Source organism: Bos javanicus, chromosome 22, assembly GCF_032452875.1.
Source record: "Bos javanicus breed banteng chromosome 22, ARS-OSU_banteng_1.0, whole genome shotgun sequence".
Lineage (NCBI taxonomy): Eukaryota > Metazoa > Chordata > Mammalia > Artiodactyla > Bovidae > Bos > Bos javanicus.
The window spans coordinates 36,613,898-36,634,947 of record NC_083889.1 but is presented as its reverse complement, the minus strand read 5'-3'; the positions used below and the strand labels follow the sequence as shown (position 1 = coordinate 36,634,947).

The following is a 21,050-nucleotide window of genomic DNA, read 5'->3' as shown; positions in this document are numbered from 1 at the left end:
GGACAGTGGAGGCTGGTGGGCTACAGTCTGTGGGGTTACAAAGAGTTGGATACAACTGAGCAACTGAGCAAATAGCCTAAAATTATGAGGTGACAGACTGTACTGCATAGGAGGATGAGCTTTGAGATAACTACTCCCAATGTAAATCCTAGTGCTATGGACTTGCTGGGGGATCTTCGAGCAAGGGAATCAACTTTGTAATGGATGTAAAAATGCCAGGTGAACCTCAAATATGATAGTGTATGTAGCCCTCTCTCTGGCACAAAAAGAATGCGGGTATGTATGGTTCTGAAATATGAGTTAGGCTTTATGTTATTAAAAAAGGGGACAGCTACCTATGTAATGTAGAAGACATACTGGTTCATATGTGATTTTCTTTTTCCCCTAGGCACTGGCAACTGAACTAGCAGGACAGCAATGAGAACGTTCAGTAAGAGAGGAAAATGTCCTCAAGCAGAACTTTGAGGGGTTTTTTTAAGAATACTTTAACATAAGCCCCACGCCTGGGTTTCTTCACCAGCCATGGGCACCCACCAGACTTACTCAGTTCCTAATTCAGGGCAGGTTGTACTTCCTCCCTTAATGGCAGCCCCACTACTCAGGGATCTGCTTTCATCTGTACTATCTCCACACCTTCCAGTCCTGTACCAATGCTAAGGCACTGCCAACATTCCTACTTATGCAGGTGTGCATGTGTGTGTGTGAAATTTTTAGATCCATTGTGGCCACCTCCAGCCAAGCTAAGTCACCCACCTCGGCTGGCTAAGTTGTTTCCTAATGGACCAGTTTTTTTGTTAATGCTATGGCTGCAAAAGTGTGTAGGTTTTGAGTGATCTGCCCCTAACAGTGTTTGCTTCATAGTCTTAGCTATTTTCAGTGAATACTTTTGCCCAACAGGATGTTTTAGGAATGCATATTATACATTGAGTTATATACCTAGAGACAATAAGGAAATAGATGTTCTAAATGAACACTCTATAGAGTAGAACTGACTTCTTTTCCCACAGTCCCAGAAAGGGGATCACATTTACTGACTAGGCTTCACTCGGGTGAATGGAATACTGTTTGGCCTTTTGGATTATGCCTCAGATTTAGCAAAATTGCTAGATATCAATAAAAATGGAAGATCCTGCTTCCATCAATAGCAACAAGGTATACCATTTATTCAGCTGCCTCTTATGTTCACATTACTCAATGTTTATGTATCATCTTTTAAACTTACAGCAACCCTCAGTGGTACATTTTATAATCCCTATTTGCAGATGAAGAAACTAAGGTAGTCAGTGATACTGACTAAGGATTCTTAGGTGGTCAGGGGCAGGGCTGGAACTTGAATCCTAACATCTAACTACATCTAACTGCAAAGATTCAGCTCTCAAACGCCACCAGTATTGCTTTACTTTTCATTAACCTCTAGAGCCAGTTTAAACTCTAAACTCTATCCAAAAGGAATGTAAGCCACACGAGAACGCTGAAAATTTGTGGTAAAATATACATAAAGTGTACCGTTTTATAATGGCATAATTCACTGGTACTAAGTAGTCACTATCACTGCTATCCATTGCCAGAACTGTTTCATCACCCACAACGGAAACTCCTTACCTTTTAAACATTTAGTCTCCATTCTCCTTACTTCTGGTCCATGGTCACTTCTAATTCTACTTTCTGTCTCTATGAATTTGCCTATTCTAGGTATTTGATGTAAATGGAATCATGCACTATCTGTTCTTTTATGTCTGCCTTATTTGGCTTCCCTGGTGGCTCAGAGGTTAAAGCATCTGCCTCCAATGCGGGAGAACTGGATTTGATCCCTGAGTTGGGAAGATCCCCTGGAGAAGGAAATGACAACCCACTCCAGTATTCTTGCCTGGAGAATCCCATGGACAGAGGAGCCTGGTGGGCCACAATCCATGGGGTCACAAAGAGTCGGACACGACTGAGCGACTTCACTTTCACTTTTATTTTACTAGCATATTTTCAAAGTTCCATCCATGCTGCTGCATGTATTAGAATTTCCTTCCTTTTAAGGCTGAATAATATTTCATTGTATGTATATACCACATTAAATTTATCCATTCATCTCTTGACTGGCATTTGGGTGATTTTATGTATGAATTTTTAAATGTTTTGGCGTCTCATTTAAAAGTAAAAAGTGAAGTTAATTTTAATTACATTTTTGATTTAGTATATCCAACTTATTTCAACATGTAAAATTATTAAGAGCATAGTTTATGTTCTTTGTTTAAGTTCTTGGGTTATAGTATGTATTTCATATTTATATTACATCTTAATCTGGTCCAACTATATTTCAAGGGTTCAGTAACCACACAAGCATAGGGGCTGCCAGCCTGTTCAGAGCTGCTCCAGAAATTTACTTGGGGCCCTTTTTTTTAATGATGTTCCTTTGAATCTGAAACCTTACTGATGTAAACTTACCATCTGGTTTCGATGATATTTAAAGCCCCCTTTTCAATTATCTGTAATTAATGTGCTTCTTTCTAACACTGGATATTGTAAAAAGATAATAGAACATGGTCAAGGTTAGGTTCAAGACACACACACATAAGATAAAGGCAAGGCAATATATTATTTATTGCCAAAAAGTGAGGGATACATAATAGCAACTGTATCTAGAGCAAATATAAGGTTCCAAAACTATAGAAGTTTTCTTCTGATTTGTGAATTTTTTACACACAGTTTTATGAAAGGTTAAAAAATCATTTTACTTAAGCATTTAATAGATCATCTTAATTTAAAATAATATAATGACATGGAATCTGAAATCTCTTTGAAAACCTAGGGCAATTATAGGAGGAAGAATTAAGGAGAGGCCTATGAATATCAGAGTCATTGAGGAAGAAAGGACAACACTTATGAAATGACAGTCTTGTGTAAGTCACAGCCCATGCCTAGTATGTACACACATCAGGTCCAACTGTATGATATCACTATTCGACTGTTTTTGACTTACGAAACTATCAGTTTCAAAAAGTTCAACCTAATGTACCATTTCATCACTGCATGTGATATCAGCAAATTAATTCTTCATGAAAAAGTAGAGTTCAGGAGGGGTCTGAGGGCTGTACACAATGTACATAGGCAGAGAGGAAGGTGAGATTCTTTTGAGAGGATGGAGTCAGGTAAATGGAAGGGAATTAACTTTATAATAACAGCAGTGGCAATAATAATAATAGTCGTCACTGGTTTTTGAGTGCTTATAACGTGGCAAAGCATTTTATATGTATAACCTCATTTAACATTTATCACAACTTTGTAGGAAAGATATTCTCATTCTCATTTGGAAACGAAGATGCTGAGACTCAAGAAAGACATTTTTGTTGTTGTGGTTCAGTCACTCAGTCGTGCCCAACTCTTTGTGACTACACAAAGAGCAAGCAAGCCAGGCTTCCCTGTCCTTCATCTCCCGGAGCTTGCTCAAACTCATGTCCATTGAATTGGTGATGCCACCCAATCATCTCATCCTCTGCTGTCCCTTTCTTCTCATTCCTTCAATCTTTCCCAGCATCAGGGTCTTTTCTGACAAATACACAACTTATTCCTGACAACTTATTTGTCTCTCAAGCTGATCAAAATTACTATGTTATTTCTGACTCCAAAGCACTCAACAACCATCCATGTTTGCCAGGGACCAAGGGGTTCCTGAAGCCTGACTTCTCATTTTAAAACAGGGACAGTCTTGAGCAAATGGGAACAAGTTAGGCACCCTAATGCCAGAGTTCTAATACTCTGTTATGGCAACCTGGGGCCCTTGCTCACCAGTTTAAAGAGATCTTTTCATTAGGTACAGAATATATGTGGCAGATAGTAATGTTTTTCCATTTTTTAATCTTTTTCATTGTTAATGTGAGCCAGAAAGAACATTTTCTTAAGCTCGGTAATAGTGGAAACAAATGCCCACAAACGTGGGCATTCCCCCATGATGCTGGGTACAATATTTAATAGAGGTGATTCATGAACTGTTTCACTTTAGTCTCAATGCCAGGAGTTCTTAACCTGGGGTAGATGGTGGGGGGCATCTGAGAAATTATAACACTATTTTCATTAACTTCTAATTGAAATTCAACATTTCCTTCACTTATGACTGCAAAGATTCAACCACAAAATTATTAGCTGTACCTGTGACTTTATCACTTATATAAATTGTATATGTTTTCATATCACACTGTAGCTATTGAGATACACAATTTAAACTCATCATCACTTAAAAATTACAGTAATTATCAAGCCTACTGCAGCTCTGATACTTAACATATTAATAAATACATGAATTACTGCTCTGTTTTGAAAAAAATATTTTGACAAATGCATTTCAATATAATTAGTCTGCTTTGCAATTTTATGCTCATTTTTACACAATCAAAAACATTTTGAGAAAGAGTCTATGCCCCACAAGAGGTTAAGAACCCATGTTCTAAACCTAGGGGTGACAGACATACTTCTGTAAATCAACATCAACACTTTTTCTCCACTCCTGACACCACGTCACCTCATCACCAATCCACTGCTTCCATAGAGGAGCTAACTACCGTGCATGCCTGACTTTCAAGATCTAATCTAAGGCCACACTCCAGTACTCTTGCCTGGAAAATCCCATGGACAGAGGAGTCTGATAGGCTGCAATTCATGGGGTCGCTAAGAGTCGCATACAACTAAGCGACTTCACTTTCACTTTTCACTTTCATGCTTTGGAGAAGGAAATGGCAACCCACTCCAGTGTTCTTTCTTGGAGAGTCCCAGGGACAGGGGAGCCTGGTGGGCTGCCGTCTATGGGGTCACACAGAGTCGGACACGACTGAAGCGACTTAACAGTAGCAGCAGGTTCTAATCTAATCCTGTTCAATTGGAGGATTTGGGCTACAATCGACTAAATTTAGAAAATAAAAAAAAAAAAAAAAAAAAAAAATATTCACCAGCTAGGAAGTGAGGGACTGGGCTTTAAGCCTTAGAAGGAAGTAGGCTCCCTTAACTCAGTGCAGCCCACCCATTCTTTCACAGGCATTTTTCTTCCCTGGCCAATTGTGAGAGTCTCTTTGTGAATAACATGTCTGGATTAGTTTGCTGAACAATTGCCTCATTTTAGCTAGCCTCTGATTGTCCTTGCTTTTGTGAGTCAAAAATCCTTAATCTTATTTGAATGAAATTTAATTCCCTAGAGAGCTGAGTCTTTAGTCTCTTAGTTTTATAAAGTGAGTGCTTAGAGAAAATGTAGGAGAGCTGACATGGGACTCCTTTAAAGCTAGGTCAACCTCCTAAGGAAATAATTAGATAAATGTGCACTCCAGTTGGGGAGAGAAGGAGGAAAAGAATTTCTCCACAAATTGCTTTTAGAACATTTAAGTGGAATTGAATCTGATTGTCAAGAGCCAGACAGCTCTCAGGAGGTCATTTGATCTAGTCCCCTGTTGCTGGACCACAGCACGTATGCAAAAATCTAGCCCAAAGTTAAAAAACTTTACAGAAGAGAACAGATATTGTACCTAAGCAGGTCCTGCCAGGTAGGTGGGAGGAGGTTGCTGATTGAAAGGAATATTCATAATAAACCATATGGTAACATGAGCTCATTAATTAATTATTTAATTAATGAAACACATATTTATTGAGCCCCTACCATACATCAGAGACTGTCCTGGGCACCTAAGACATATCCGTGAGGTTACATTTTAGTGGGTGGCAGGAAAACTGATACACAATAAACCTAATAAGAATATGATAATGTGTGTTGCAAAGAGAGACGTACACTGAAAACAGAAAAAAAATTAGAGCAGGGAATAAAAATGGAAGTACTGAAGTGTTGGCAAAGAAGGGATACCTTTGTAAACTTGTAAATACAAATGAGTTAATACACGTTAAGAGCTTAGAATGATGCCTAGTATGATGTCTTCAATAAATTATATGCATATAAAATATGCATTAAATATACCATATATAATATATTTAGTAATGTATATTATATATTATGCAATATACATTATATATGTATGTATATATATGTCATTTTGGTTACTATCATATTAGATGGGCTTGTTTGGGTACAAGAAACAGAAATAAACTTTACTTAAGCAAAACAGGAATTTTATTAGAAGGGTGGTGAGGGTGCCTCTGAAGAACCTCTCAGAATGAGTTGAGAACCTGATGCCTGCAGAGAACACTTCGTAGTGTCACCTGCCCAGATCTTGGCAAGATGGGGAAAGCAAAGAAGAAGGTCATCTCAGAAAGGAAATTGGTGAAAAGATGAAGCATTGAGACCGAAAGACAGTGTCATCCTAGTTAATAATCTGACAGAGTTCTGTAAGATAGATTTGGTTTCCAAAGCAAAGGAGGAGGAGGTTGGTGTTACACTTTCCCAATATGAGTCACAGACCAATACGATGTCAAATTTAGGGGATGGGTTTTAATTTCGCAGCATATAAAGTATACTAGGGCTTCCCAGGTGGCGCTAGTGGTAAAGAACCTGCCTACAGATGCAGGAGATTTAAGAGACATGGGTTAGATCCCTGGGTTGGGAAGAACCCCTGGAAAAGGGGATGGCAATCCACCCCAGTATTCTTGCCTGGAGAATCCCACGGACAGAGGAGCCTGGCGGGCTACAGTCTATAGGGTCACAAAGAGTCGGACACGACTGAAATGACTTAGCATGCACACAATATATACTATGACTTTCCTATCTAAAAAATTACCAAATCACAACCATGGTCAGTTCACACTTGGAAACCTATAGATGGATTCTGGATATACAGATAATCTCTGAGGAGGGAATTCTTATCCCAAAGGTGGTCAGCTGGGTAATAGATGAAGCGAAACCAAACTATATATGTTCTCTTGACTTTGGATCATCTCTTTTTAAAAGAAACAAAATCAGTGTTGGCTAAAACAACTTTCCCTGCCCTTGGTTTCCCTACTCATCATCCCTTCTTGCTGCCTTAGTTTAGACTTGTCCACGTGCTTACAGCTCTGACGCAAGAACTTGTCTGATACCCAGAGGAAACCTGAGTGCCTTCAAGCTGAGAGGTACAGGGGTCTCTGTGGGCTACTGAAACTGGTTGTAGTGCATCTAAGAGCATAATTACCAGTTCAGTGTGATTTTCCAAAACTTTCTCCTCTGAGACATAATAATTAAAAACACAATAATTCTACTTGAGTAATTCAAACACTTGATTTATCCCTGTGAATTTCTCCCAGCACATACACAGGCTGGGATCTATGGCCACACTATGCCCATTTGTATATTTTACTTCCAATCTCTAGGCACAGAAATTCCCGTTTCCTTGTAGAGACTCTTTTTAGACAGAAATCTCCCATTTTTCAATGCATCATGCTTATTTTGGATGTCATCATGTTGCAGGTGTGTGAAGATTTAAAGGAAGGATTGGAGTCTGAGATATAAATGATTTGGGTTTCAAATATGGTAGGCCAGAGAGACTTATATTTTTATGACCAAATGGAACAGTAATATATTTAGACATATGGTATTCACATTATGTCTCATTTTCTTCAATGTTGTTGGCAGGAAAGCCATAGCAAGAGAAATGGCTTTCTTTTCCCTTGTGGTTATCTGAAGCAGTGGAGAGTCACCAACCAACATTTGGTTCTTACATTGATCCTCTCTGCTCAGGATAAAGAATCACAGACCATCAGCTAACAATAGGATGGTAGAAACCATCAAGTGTTGGGGAATTTAAAACTATTCAAATACCAATTCATTACCTCCTTAGACCTTACCATTTTTAGGAAGTACCTAGAAGAAGATAATACTATAATAATCTTATAGAAGGAAAAACCTGAACCAGAAGCTTCAGGGGTCTACTCCAAGTATGAGGATCCAGTTTCCCTTCTGAACCCCTTAAAGAATTCAGAACCACAGTGGAAAACAAAGGTAACACAAGACAATGTTCACTGAAGTGCAATATTTGCCTATATCGGTAGGTACAGTTCCTTAACCAGATGTTGGTACCAGGCACTGTTCCAAGCACTTTACATTACTAACTTATCTAAAAATTTCACAATAACAGTAAGAATTAGACACTCTTATTATTTTGATTTTACAGAAGAGGAATCTGAGCACAGAGATGTTAAATGTTTTGCCTGTCATCACAAAGCTAGCCATTTGCAAAGCTGGGATTTGAACCCAGGTTTTCTGGCTCCCAGGTCTGTGCTCTCAGCTACCGTACCTACCAGTTTCACATGTATCTATCAATGTATATTTGAAACAAAAAGATATCAAGCTATTATTACTCTGGATAAGCCTAAAGAATAGAAGATGCTGCTAGTCCATTTGGTATAGATATGATATCCAAATGTGCTCACAAATAAGCCTTCAGTGACAACACGTTCTATCATATCACATTGGAAGGACAGGTATGATGATATCTTATGCTATTAAATTAAAACCAATGTACCTATATTAAATTATAGATTTATTTTAGATTTACAGATTTATACAGGTATTCTGAATATCTGTGTGTATGGTTTTATTCTTTTGAGGTTATATTTCATGATATTTTTCCCCAAAGGGCAAAAACTTTGAATGCCATGTTTGAATGATTAATTTTGGGAAACAGGGATGCTAGTCCAAATCTCCTATTTTAAAAGTGAGAAATTTAAAGCCTAGGTTCCTAAAGGAACCTGCTAAAAGTAACAGTTAATGTCAACAATGGTTAATGTTTTTTGAGCTCTTGCTATGTTACCATTTTAATTGTTGTTATAAGGCTTATAGATTCAAATTTAATTAAAACTTGTAAGGTAAATAGTATTGTTATTATCTCCATTTTGCAGATAAGGAAATACAGGCTTAGAGATAATGTTTAATCTGTCCTAAAAGGCAATATGGCTGTAAGAGTTAGAACTGGGATTGGAATCTCAGTCTTTCTAATTCCAGAACCCAGATGTCACCTGTGCAACTATATTTCCATTCATGAAGTGTTAACAGTTAATTACAAAGCAAATCCTTTTCTATAGTTCTTTCAACATTACATGGCCTCCCACTGCCTCTGTTTACTGAGATTAGCTGCCATAAAATATAACTTTAGATGTAAAAAGTGGAAGGTATTATGCTGACGTGTACCCTCTCCTCAGAAATAATTACTTCAAAGTTTCAAAATGAATGCCTTTCACAGCAGAAAGCTATTATCATATCTGTCACAGCAGCAAATGTTCTTCATTTTAATATGATTGAAATAATGCCATTAGATTACAAACAATTAATGGTACATTCACAAAAGTTTTGTAAGACCATGATGTTTTCATAACAATATGATGTAACATGTTAAGGACCAGCCAAGTATAATTTAACTTCTCCCAGAATTCTCCTTCTCTACCTTCTCTTGCTCCAACCCTCATCTTGTTTTGTATTTTTAAATTTTACTAGGCACTGATATTACTTCAATAACAAACCATAGCCTTTAAGTAAGTCTTTCATCAGAAAGACAATCTCAAGGTTTCCTTTATAAACAGCATGTTGATTCACTGCCACTCTCTGGTGATGATAAAATGAAGCCATGTTAATAACATTCTGCTCACACTGCCAGTCGAAGACAATGGCTGCAGAAGAAATAAAGACTGACATGCATGTGTGCTTGGTCATGTGCAACTTTCTGTGACTCCAAGCGCTGTAGCCCTTGAAGGCTATAAAGACTGATGTGCGTGTGTGCTTGATCATGGGCAACTCTTTGTGACTCCAAGGACTGTAGCCTGCCGGGCTCCCCTGTCCATGGGATTCTCCAGGCAAGAATACTGAAGCAGGTTGCCATGCCCTTCTCCAGGGGATCTTCCTGACCCAGGGCTCCAACCCTTGTATTGCAGGTGGATTCTTTACCATGGAGACCCCTGGGAAGCCATTAAGCCTGCTATTCTGTTTTTTTTTTTTTTTAAGTGGAGCCCAAATGAAGCAAAGCTGCCACATAAACCAGAGAAAATCTACTCTATGGAGACCAATGAATTCCCCTATCATCACAGACATATGAGCCAAGTGTGATTTCCATTTTACAAACTCAGGAAACTAAGGCCACAGAATCCACAGGGAATAGAACCCAGTGAGCACACACACCCACACCTGTCTGCTAGTGAAGGTACTGCTTTGTCATCATTCTGTGCTCAGGCAGGAGGAAACTTGGCAGTGCACAGGGAGTCCTTCGAACACACATGATCCTGATGATGATCCTCTCTCATTATTTCAGTTTCCTAAACACTTTTCCTGTGATTAAGGAACAGAATTAATTATAACAAGGTGGCTGGCCAGCACAGAGCAAAAACCCCACTCATGCGGGATGTGTTCCCTCTAAGTGGAGCGCTGGGAAAGCATGAAGTATTGTTTTGCTCTTCCTCTGAGAAAGGGCTTGACAATTGGTCAGTGTCCAGCAGCCTGGTCTTTGGACATAAATAATCATTTCTCCAGGGAAGGCTCTACCTAGGTCATCTGATCTGTTTTCCCCACAAAGTATATTGCACCAACAAGGCTATCATCCCAAGGAAGAAAGTAGAAATCTCATAATAAAACATTTTCATCAATGAATCCTGGGAAGGGCCACAGTTCCAGGAAGGACTATTTATTCCAAGTACTGGAATGGTTTTAACAATGTACAGTCATAAAGTAGACGGCCTCCAAGAAAAAGGAACACTCCTACACTGTTGGTAGGAATGTAAATTGGTACAGCCACTATGGAAAATTATATGGAGGTTTCTCAAAAGACTAAAAACAGAGTTACCATGTGAGCCAGTGATCCCACTCCTGGGCATATATCCAGACAAAACTCTAATTCGAAAGGATAAATGTACCTCAATGTTCATAGCAGCACTATTTTACAATAGCCAAGACATGGAAAAAACCTAAACGTCCATCAACAGATGAGCAGATAAAGAGATGTGGTACATATATACCATGGAATATTGCTCGGCCATAAATAAGAATGAATAATGCAATTTATTATTAATTAATAATAAATTATTAATCCATGGATGGACCTAGAGATTATCATATTAAGTGAAGTCAGAGAAAGATAGATAGCATATAATGTCGCCTGTATGTGGAATCTAAAATATGACTATGTAACAGAAATAAACTCAGATATAGAAACAGATTTGCCCATTACTGTCTGTTTCCATCACTAAAATCAAACTTACTGAAGGTAGGAATGGTCTCTGGTCTATATATAGTAGTTTCTTCAGTAACTAGAATAATGCCAGGCATGTAGGAGCTGCTCAATAACATTTGTAATTTTTATTCATGAAATCAGTCCTAAATATAGAGTATATAATGGTCATTCTTCTGCAATAGAAATATGCTGTGTTAAAGGGGAAGGAGTATTATATAATGGGAAGGGTTATTAAAGTGACTTTATTATCCGCAAGATCTTTTTTATTCTTCATTTAATTCTCTTCCATTAAATAGCACTGACAAACTCCTCCTTTCCAGTCCCTGAGCCTACTGATATACTATCTTCCCTGATGTATTATCAAACCCCTTTACTCTTGCCTTGCCATTTATGTCTCCTCCTGTTGGTTTTCCTAATCTGACCATATCACTCCCCAGCTTAAAACATATCCATTACATGCCAATGCCCTTAGGGTAAAGTCAACTAACATGACTTGGAAAACATTTTGCAATCCTATCTGTGCTCTGATCTTGAGCTTCACTGCTTGCCCCTCACTGGTCTATCTTTCCATTTTTCCTTTGGTTTCCTGAAATCACCGTGTTCTCTCTTGCCTCTGGGCCTTTTCTCCATGCCTCACCCTTCTGCCTGGAACACACCCTCTTCTAGTTCACCAAACTAACACATGTTCATCTTTCAGCATTGAAGAAGATGTTACTTCCTTCTGGAAGCTTTGCCAACCACAACACCTTTTCTAGTATCTTTCTTGCTCCTTAGTCATTAAGTTGTGTTAGATTCTTTGAGACTCTATGGACTGTAGCCCGCCAGGCTCCTCTGTCCATGGGATTCTCCAGGCAAGAATACTAGAGTGGGTTGCCATTTCCTTCTCCAGGGGATCTTCCCAACCAGGACTGAACCTGTGTCTCTTGCATCTCCTGCATTGACAGGTGGGTTCTTTACCACTGAGCCACATATGTAGCCTCTCTGCTGCTGCTGCTGCTGCGTCGCTTCAGTCATGTCCGATTCTGTGCGACCCATAGATGGCAGCCCATCAGGCTCCTCCGTCCCTGGGATTCTCCAGGCAAGAACACTGGAGTGGGTTGCCATTTCCTTCTCCAATGCACGAAAGTGAAAAGTGAAAGTGAAGTCGCTCAGTCATGTCCGACTCTTTTCGACCCCACGGACTGCATCCCACCAGGCTCCTCCATCCATGGGATTTTCCAGGCAAGAGTACTGGAGTGGCGTGCCACTGCCTTCTCCGATGTAGCCTCTCTAGTACCTTATAATTTACTAATTACTGCAACCATCAGTCTACACTCTTATTCCAGCTTCCTAGTTTGCCTCCCACATCGGGTTGTATTTGTCTTACATACTCTTATTCCCCTAGAATTGAGCACTATGCTTGATACTTTTTGTCATTTAGTAATTAAAAAAATAAGACAAAATAAACAGATGCTTAGGGCATGGTTTTAAAGGAAATCTCTGTGTTGACACTTGGGAACTTTTTACCAGTTGTCAAAGTGTCTAATAAGCCCTCCATGCCCAGAATCACTTTGGCCCTCTCTCCTTTTTGAATGATTACCAAGAGGCACTGTCACCCCCTGGGGAGGCTTAGTCCCAGACTCTGCCATTTAGAGTGTAATATAAGAAGTCCTTTTCTGGAAGCAACATTGTGCGTGGTCGTACCTTTCAGCACAGTGAAAACTCGAAAAAGAGGGTGGTCTCAGCCAAGGGTCAAATTGCAGATACAATGCTTTATGTATTTGGCAGTGCTCTAGAGACAAATACATAATCACAGAGGTATGTGATCTGGTTGGAAAATTCAGGCCAGATAGAATGACATGGGTAGAAAAGCACATACACAAACACATAACAATGAGCACTCTTATTTGTAAAAACCACATTAATGGATGGCAGCTCCCTACCTCTGAAGTGATTTATAAATTAAAATAATTGCCTCTTTGAACTGTGCAGATATTAATTGACCTATCACTAATGTACATACAGTTTCTAAACCATCCAAACATTACCTAAACATTTTATTCCCTTTATTCTGGAAACCCCAAAACCCACAAAAATAGGCTCTTTGTTCTGGTGCCAAGGGTCATAAAGGAAAAGCCATCATCTTTGATGACTTTGCAATTCTTATTCTAGTTCTTCATCAAATTAATTCTGAGTGAAATTAGTGAGCACTCTGAGCTTGAGTAAGTCTTCCTATTCCCCTCCCCTTTTTACAATCTCATCCCAAGCACATGGATCCATTTCTGGCTCAAATTTCTGGTAATGAGAGCAGGGCAATTCATTATTTTTTTTAAATTAATTTTAGCTTTGGGTACATATCCTAAATCACTCCAGGTTGTGGGCGCCTGGCATTTCCTTCCTACGTAAAATGAGAGAGAAACTAAATTGGCTGAGGCCCAGACATGCATGGACTATGACAAGCTTGCTAGGGGTTCATTCTGGAATGGTGATCTTGACCTAAATTGAAAGGCAGGCAGAAAAGCACAGCAGTTAGGACAGGAGTCTTAGGGCAGTGGCTATAACCCAGGGCTGATTTTATTTTCCCAGTGAAAATTTGACAATGTCTGGAGACATTTACAATTGTTGCAACTTGTTGAGAGGGAGGTACTGCTGGCATCTGATGTGTGGAAGTCAAAGATGCTGCTAAACATCCTACAATGCCCAGGACAGCCTCTGCCCCCCCATGCAAAGGACTATCCAGTCCAAAATGTCAGTAGTGCTGAGGTGGAGCAACTCTACCCTAGAAGCTGCAATAGTTGAATTCACATCCCAGCTTTGCTTTGTTATGGCAGTGTGATCTTGAGTAAGTTTCTTGATTTCTTTGAGCCTTAGAAGTTTCTCTTCTGTCAAATGGAGATAATGATAAAGTATCTACATTGACAGCATTTTGTCAAGACTGGCATTTGTAAAAGTATAAAAACATTATATTCTATTTTAACTGGAGTAGGTAGCCGTTCCCTTGGATCTTCCCAACTCAGGAATTGAACCGTGGTCTCCTGCATTGCAGGTGGATTCTTTAGCAGCTGAGCTACCAGGGAAAACCCAATTCACCAATTACTGTATTTCAAATGGAAATACAAATTGCCACAACTTGGGCAGGGGGTGATTGCCAACTTTCAAATATTAGTTTCAAGCCCGTACTTTATTTTCTCTTTATATTGATATACAATGGAAGGTTAAAAATGCATAATTTTATTTAAAAAATAGATTTGGCAACAACTTTTATTTGGTGTGATTAAGTGATGCTAATTTCTTTTTTTTTTTTTTTTGAAATATTGATGCTAATTTCTAAATCTCAAAAATTCATTCTGTTTTGATTTAGGAACAGGAAAGGATGCATTATGAAGATATACCTTTTTCAGCATCTATACAGACTCATAGTTTCTAAGCCAGAAATACAGTAATATTTGCTTTAATTCATAAGAGATTTTTTTTTAAAAAAACAGAAAAACCTCAGTTTTCCAGTGAGCAAAGCACCAGAATAGCAGTCTAAAAATGCCTAAGAGAGTGGAATAAAATGGAAATGAAAATCATATTCTGATGTTTTTCTATGTGATACTGACATGTAATATTATATGAGGTTAAGCAAATACGGTTTTTATACAAAATTTAATATTTGAATTAAATCAATTTGGACTAATAAAATGTGTATACAAAACTTCCAATAAGAAGTGTTCTAATATTACACAGCAGTCTGCTACTGCTTTATACCCACCCTGAAAATACTCTCCCCAAATAATTTTATACATAAAAACCAAGATCTCCTGATATCTTTTAATGTTACAACTCCTACTTCTTTGTGCCAGGCTTTACTGAATGGACTAAACTGCACAGTCTTTTGGTCATTCTACAGATATTTTTGAATACCAACTACATGTTCCCACAGAGATGGGTGCTAGGATTATATCATGCTTTGATATATGCAGATGGTCAGGAAACCACACAGGTTGGTGAGTGAGGACTCAGATTTCTAGAGTCAGAGAGAGTTGGCTTGACCTCTGGACGTTTGGCTAAGTCGTGTATTAGACTGCTGAGCCTTTGGGCGTCTACTCAACCTGCCTGAGGACCAGTTTCCCCATCTGAAAATAGGTAAAGAGTATTTCTTGTTTGTTAAGAGGATGCAGTTGACATATTAATATATATATATATATTACCATGTGTAAAATAGATAGCTAATGGGAATCTGAGGTACAGGGCAAGGAGCTCAATTCAGTGTTTTGTGGTGACCATTCAGATATGACCTAAATCAAATCCCTTATGATTATACAGTGGAAGTGAGAAATAGATTTAAGGGCCTAGATCTGATAGATAGAGTGCCTGATGAACTATGGAATGAGGTTCATGACACTGTACAGGAGACAGGGATTAAGACCATCCCCATGGAAAAGAAATGCAAAAAAGCAAAATGGCTGTCTAGGGAGGCCTTACAAATAGCTGTGAAAAGAAGAGAAGCAAAAAGCAAAGGAGAAAAGGAAAGATATAAACATCTGAATGCAGAGTTCCAAAGAATAGCAAGAAGAGATAAGAAAGCCTTCTTCAGCGATCAATGCAAAGAAATAGAGGAAAACAACAGAATGGGAAAGACTAGGGATCTCTTCAAGAAAATCAGAGATACCAAAGGAACATTTCATGCAAAGATGGGCTCGATAAAGGACAGAAATGGTATGTACCTAACAGAAGCAGAAGATATTAAGAAGAGATGGCAAGAATACACAGAAGAACTGTACAAAAAAGATCTTCACTACCCAGATAATCATGATGGTGTGATCACTGACCTAGAGCCAGACATCCTGGAATGTGAAGTCAAGTGGGCCTTAGAAAGCATCACTATGAACAAAGCTAGTGGAGGTGACAGAATTCCAGTAGACCTATTCCAAATCCTGAAAGATGATGCTGTGAAAGTGTTGCACTCAATATGCCAGCAAATTTGGAAAACTCAGCAGCAGCCACAGGACTGGAAAAGGTCAGTTTTCATTCCAATCCCAAAGAAAGGCAATGCCAAAGAATGCTCAAACTACTGCACAATTGCACTCATCTCACAGGCTAGTAAAGTAATGCTCAAAATTCTCCAAGCCAGGCTTCAGCAATATGTGAACTATGAACTTCCTGATGTTCAAGCTGGTTTTAGAAAAGGCAGAGGAACCAGAGATCAAATTGCCAACATCTGCTGGATCATGGAAAAAGCAAGGGAGTTCCAGAAAAACATCTATTTCTGCCTTATTGACTATGCCAAAGCCTTTGACTGTGTGGATCACAATAAACTGTGGAAAATTCTGAAAGAGATGGGAGTACCAGACCACCTGATCTGCCTCTTGAGAAACCTGTATGCAGGTCAGGAAGCAACAGTTAGAAATGGACATGGAACAACAGACTGGTTCCAAATAGGAAAAGGAGTACATCAAGGCTGTATATTCTCACCCTGTTTATTTAACTTATATGCAGAGTACATCATGAGAAACGCTGGACTGGAAGAAGCACAAGCTGGAATCAAGATTGCCGGGAGAAATATCATTAACCTCAGATATGCAGATGACACCACCCTCATGGCAGAAAGTGAAGAGGAACTCAAAAGCCTCTTGATGAAAGTGAAAGTGGAGAGTGAAAAAGTTGGCTTAAAGCTCAACATTCAAAAAACGAAGATCATGGCATCCGGTCCCATCACTTCATGGGAAATAGATGGGGAAACAGTGGAAACAGTGTCAGACTTTATTTTTCTGGGCTCCAAAATCACTGCAGATGGTGACTGCAGCCATGAAATTAAAAGACGCTTACTCCTTGAAAGGAAAGTTATGACCAACCTAGATAGCATATTCAAAAGCAGAGACATTACTTTGCCAACAAAGGCTCGTCCAGTCAAGGCTATGGTTTTTCCTGTGGTCATGTATGGATGTGAGAGTTGGACTGTGAAGAAGGCTGAGTGACGAAGAATTGGTATTTCTGAACTGTGGTGTTGGAGAAGACTCTTGAGAGTCCCTTGGACAGCAAGGAGATCCAACCAGTGCATTCTGAAGGAGATCAGCCCTGGGATTTCTTTGGAAGGAATGATGCTAAAGCTGAAACTCCAGGACTTTGGCCACCTCATGCAAAGAGTTGACTCATTGGAAAAGATTCTGATGCTGGGAGGGATTGTGAGCAGGAGGAGAAGGGGATGACAGAGGATGAGACGGCTAGATGGCATCACTGACTCGATGGATGTGAGTCTCAGTGAACTTCGGGAGTTGGTGATGGACAGGGAGGCCTGGCGTGCTGCGATTCATGGGGTCACAAGGAGTCGGACACGACTGAGCGACTGATCTGATCTGATCTGATGGTTTTTCCTGTGGTCATGTATGGATGAGAAAGCTGGACTGTGAAAAAGACTGAGCACCGAAGAATTGATGCTTTTGAACTGTGGTGTTGGAGAAGACTCTTGACTCCCTTGGACTGCAAGGAGATCCAACCAGTGCATTCTGAAGGAGATCAGCCCTGGGATTTCTTTGGAAGGAATGATGCTAAAGCTGAAACTCCAGTACTTTGGCCACCTCATGCGAAGAGTTGACTCATTGGAAAAGACTCTGATGCCTGGAGGGATTGGGGGCAAGAGGAGAAGGGGACGACAGAGGATGAGATGGCTGGATGGCATCACTGACTCGATGGACGTGAGTCTGGGTGAACTCCAGGAGCTGGTGATGGACAGGGAGGCCTGGCGTGCTGTGATTCATGGGGTCACAAAGAGTCGGACACGACTGAGCGACTGATCTGATCTGATCTGAATGGGAATCTGCAGTACAGGGCAAGGAGCTCAACTCAGTGTTCTGTGGTGACCTAGATGGGTGGGATGGGGGAGGATGGGAAGGAGGTCTAAGAGCGAGGAGATATATATATATATATATATATATATATATACACACACACACACACACACACACACACATATGGCTGATTTAGGGGCTCCCCCAGTAGCTCAGTGGTAAAGAATCTACCTGTAGTGCAGGAGCCGCAGGAAACGTGGTTCAATCCCTAGGTCAGGAAGATCACCTAGAGGAGGATATGGTAACCCACTCCACTATTTTTGCCTGGAGAATCCCATGGACAGAAGATCTTTGCAAGTTACAGTCCACAGAGTCACAAAGAGTGGGACACAACTGAAGCAGCTTAGCATGCACGCATGCACGTGGCTGATTTGCTTCATTTCACAGTAGAAACTAACATAACATTTTAAGATAGCTATATCCCAATTAAAAAAAAAAAAACAGGATACTGGTAAACAGCACTGAACTTGAGTCTTGTTATTTATTAAGAAAACGGTTCAAGAATGATTAGCTATATTATTTTAATGACCACTGTCTTATTTTTATAGTCTAGAAATGGCCTGGTTTTGGAAAATGGAAGCTTTTTTGGTATTTTCTTCTTGAAACACACAAGAAAATTGATGGGAGAATTTAAAAAGCATTACAAACCAGAAGTTGAATAAACCATATTTCTTAGCACAGAGTGTATAGGCTTACCAAATGGAGCCAGCTGTCACAAAATAACCCAGGGCTGTTTTTGGTTTTTTTCTTTTTAAGCTTCTGATCGCCAACTGGATGCTTAATCCAGTAGCTGGGCAAGCTTCTCTATGAATATGCAATTTCATGGTTTGCATATTTTCCTTAGACATAGAGTAGTGTTATGAAATCCTTTGTACAAATCCTTCAGTATGCACACTTTCAGAGCTGATTTCTAATTGGACTTTAGATAAATGACTTTTTTTTTTTATACAGACAGCTAGCTAATAAAATTCTAAATGGTTCCGAAGAAAAAAATTACACACTAAATAGCATTTATTAGTTTTATTACTAAAAAAATGCATGTTTCCTGTGGAAAATACAAAAAGCAAAAAGAAGAAAATACAAAAATTCACCTCTAATCTCAATGACCAGAGATAACGTTTTGTGTGTGTGTGTGCATGCACACATACATGTGTGTATATGTACATATGGAGTGTTACTTTCCTTCAACAAATATTTCTCCTTTCATTTAATACAATACTGGGATCATTAAATGTTACTACATGAGAGCAGGGGTCAGCAGTCTTTCTGCAAAGGACTAAATGATAAACATATTAGATTTTGTGGGCTGTGCAGTTTCTATCCCAGCTACTCAACTCTGGCATTGTGACATGAAAGCAGCCAGAGACATGAAAGCAGCCAGAGACAATCTCTAAATGAATGGCTGTGGCCAAATTCTGCCCATGGTGGGCTAGGCTTCTCCCCCAACCTGTAGTTCACTGACTCCTCTATACAAAAGCCTCATCAATAATTATGATATGTTATTAAATATAATTATACTACAGTATCATTGAGTTACATTTGTTATAATAGTTATTAAGGAAAATATATGACTTTTTAATCCTCTAGATCTTAGGGACTTCTTCAAGTGTTGTCTTGTTACTGCACATTTTGGGAAATTAAATATAATCAAACAATAACCAAGCATTAGAGGAATATAGTTTTCTGGAGGTCAGTTAAAAAATGCAAAACTCTGACACTGCCCTTAATTAAGTGTCTGTTTGTTCCACCACCATAATTTCCTAAATTCCTAGTGTTGTTTTGGGAGCAGTGGTCCCATGCAATGAAGGCCAACGCTGCTGGTTACTCTAAGCTCTGAGAGTGTTTCTGTTTATGACACGAATAGCACAAATCCAACTCTCTGCTGCAGCTGCTACTGAGACCCAGTCGCTTTCACAAATAATAATGCCGCTTGTTTTGAGATTGTTCTAGTAAGGGGGAATATTCCTTGAATTGATTCCTTTGTCTTTTAACTCTCTGAAACATAGACGCATGGGTTATACACTATGCTCTGTGGGAAACAAACTCTGGGGCAAATACTAGCACTGAGGAGATTTACTAGGGAGTGCTCTTGGGATGAACACCTGTGAAAGGGAGGATGGGGTAGAGGGACAACTTGAACTCTGTTGTATTCTCAGGACAGGGTTCAGCTGACCCCAAGAAAAGCTCTGGAGCTGAGGTGGCTCTGCAGCATTGACTCGAGTTGGAGGAAGAGTATGCAGACTTGACATGCTGGAGTTGACCACCTATTGGCTGAGAACGCGTGGGAAGGGCTTGGTGGCTCTCCTTAGCAGTCTTTTCCCAAGGGGGGCCAAATAACCAAGGTTGCCATCTGACTGCACTCCCAGCAGTTCATGGGTAAGCCCTTCATTCCTGAAGGGGTTTCTTGGTGTGCATCAAGACATCTACCATCTCATGGGTTAAGTCCCAGTAAGAAACTTGCCCAAGTTAATGTTCCGTTCTCAGTTTGAAAAGCCAATAAAGTGATGTTTTTGAGGTGGTGTGTAATTTTAAGTCTGGTTTAATGAAACCATTCTGTTTAATAATTTCATTCAGTCACCCTATGAATACCAAGATTTACAAACTCTGTATGTGCAAGGCAAATGTGCATAAGTTAGATAGTAAAACAGATTAAAGAACCATGGGGAGCTTAGAGCATCTTGGGGGAATGTGCAAATGTGAATTACAAGGTGAAATGATGGCAGTTTTGGAGGTGATGCAACAATTATATCCTGTAAGAAACCACGATTTGTTCAATTCAAATTCCCACTTTATTTTTTAAACTGCTGCCTTGTTTAAATTTATTGATAAATGGTATCAGTAGTAATCACAGTTCAATTTCTACTGTAGCAAAGCCTGGAGTCACACATGTAGATGGCAAGACTTGGAGATGGGCACCATGGTTAAGATTTATGATTTCTAATACACACTTAGTTATGAGCAGTGCCATGTGCCAGGTAATCCAGCTCTCAGCACTATGATCTATAACCTTCTTTTGGATGTTACTCATTCCTTCCCTCTATGATTGTATATATATTTACCAGCATTTTATAATACATTGCAGGTTTTGCTCAGGGGCCCCACTGAATAAAAATACTGTATTAAAAATGTATTT

General features: G+C 39.4%; 1 long non-coding RNA gene across 8 annotated transcripts in view; it reads left to right on the top strand.

The window, feature by feature from the left end:
• Nucleotides 1-21,050, top strand: part of LOC133235248 (uncharacterized) — a 318,764-nt gene that overhangs the window by 168,537 nt on the left and 129,177 nt on the right. The window lies entirely within an intron of this gene.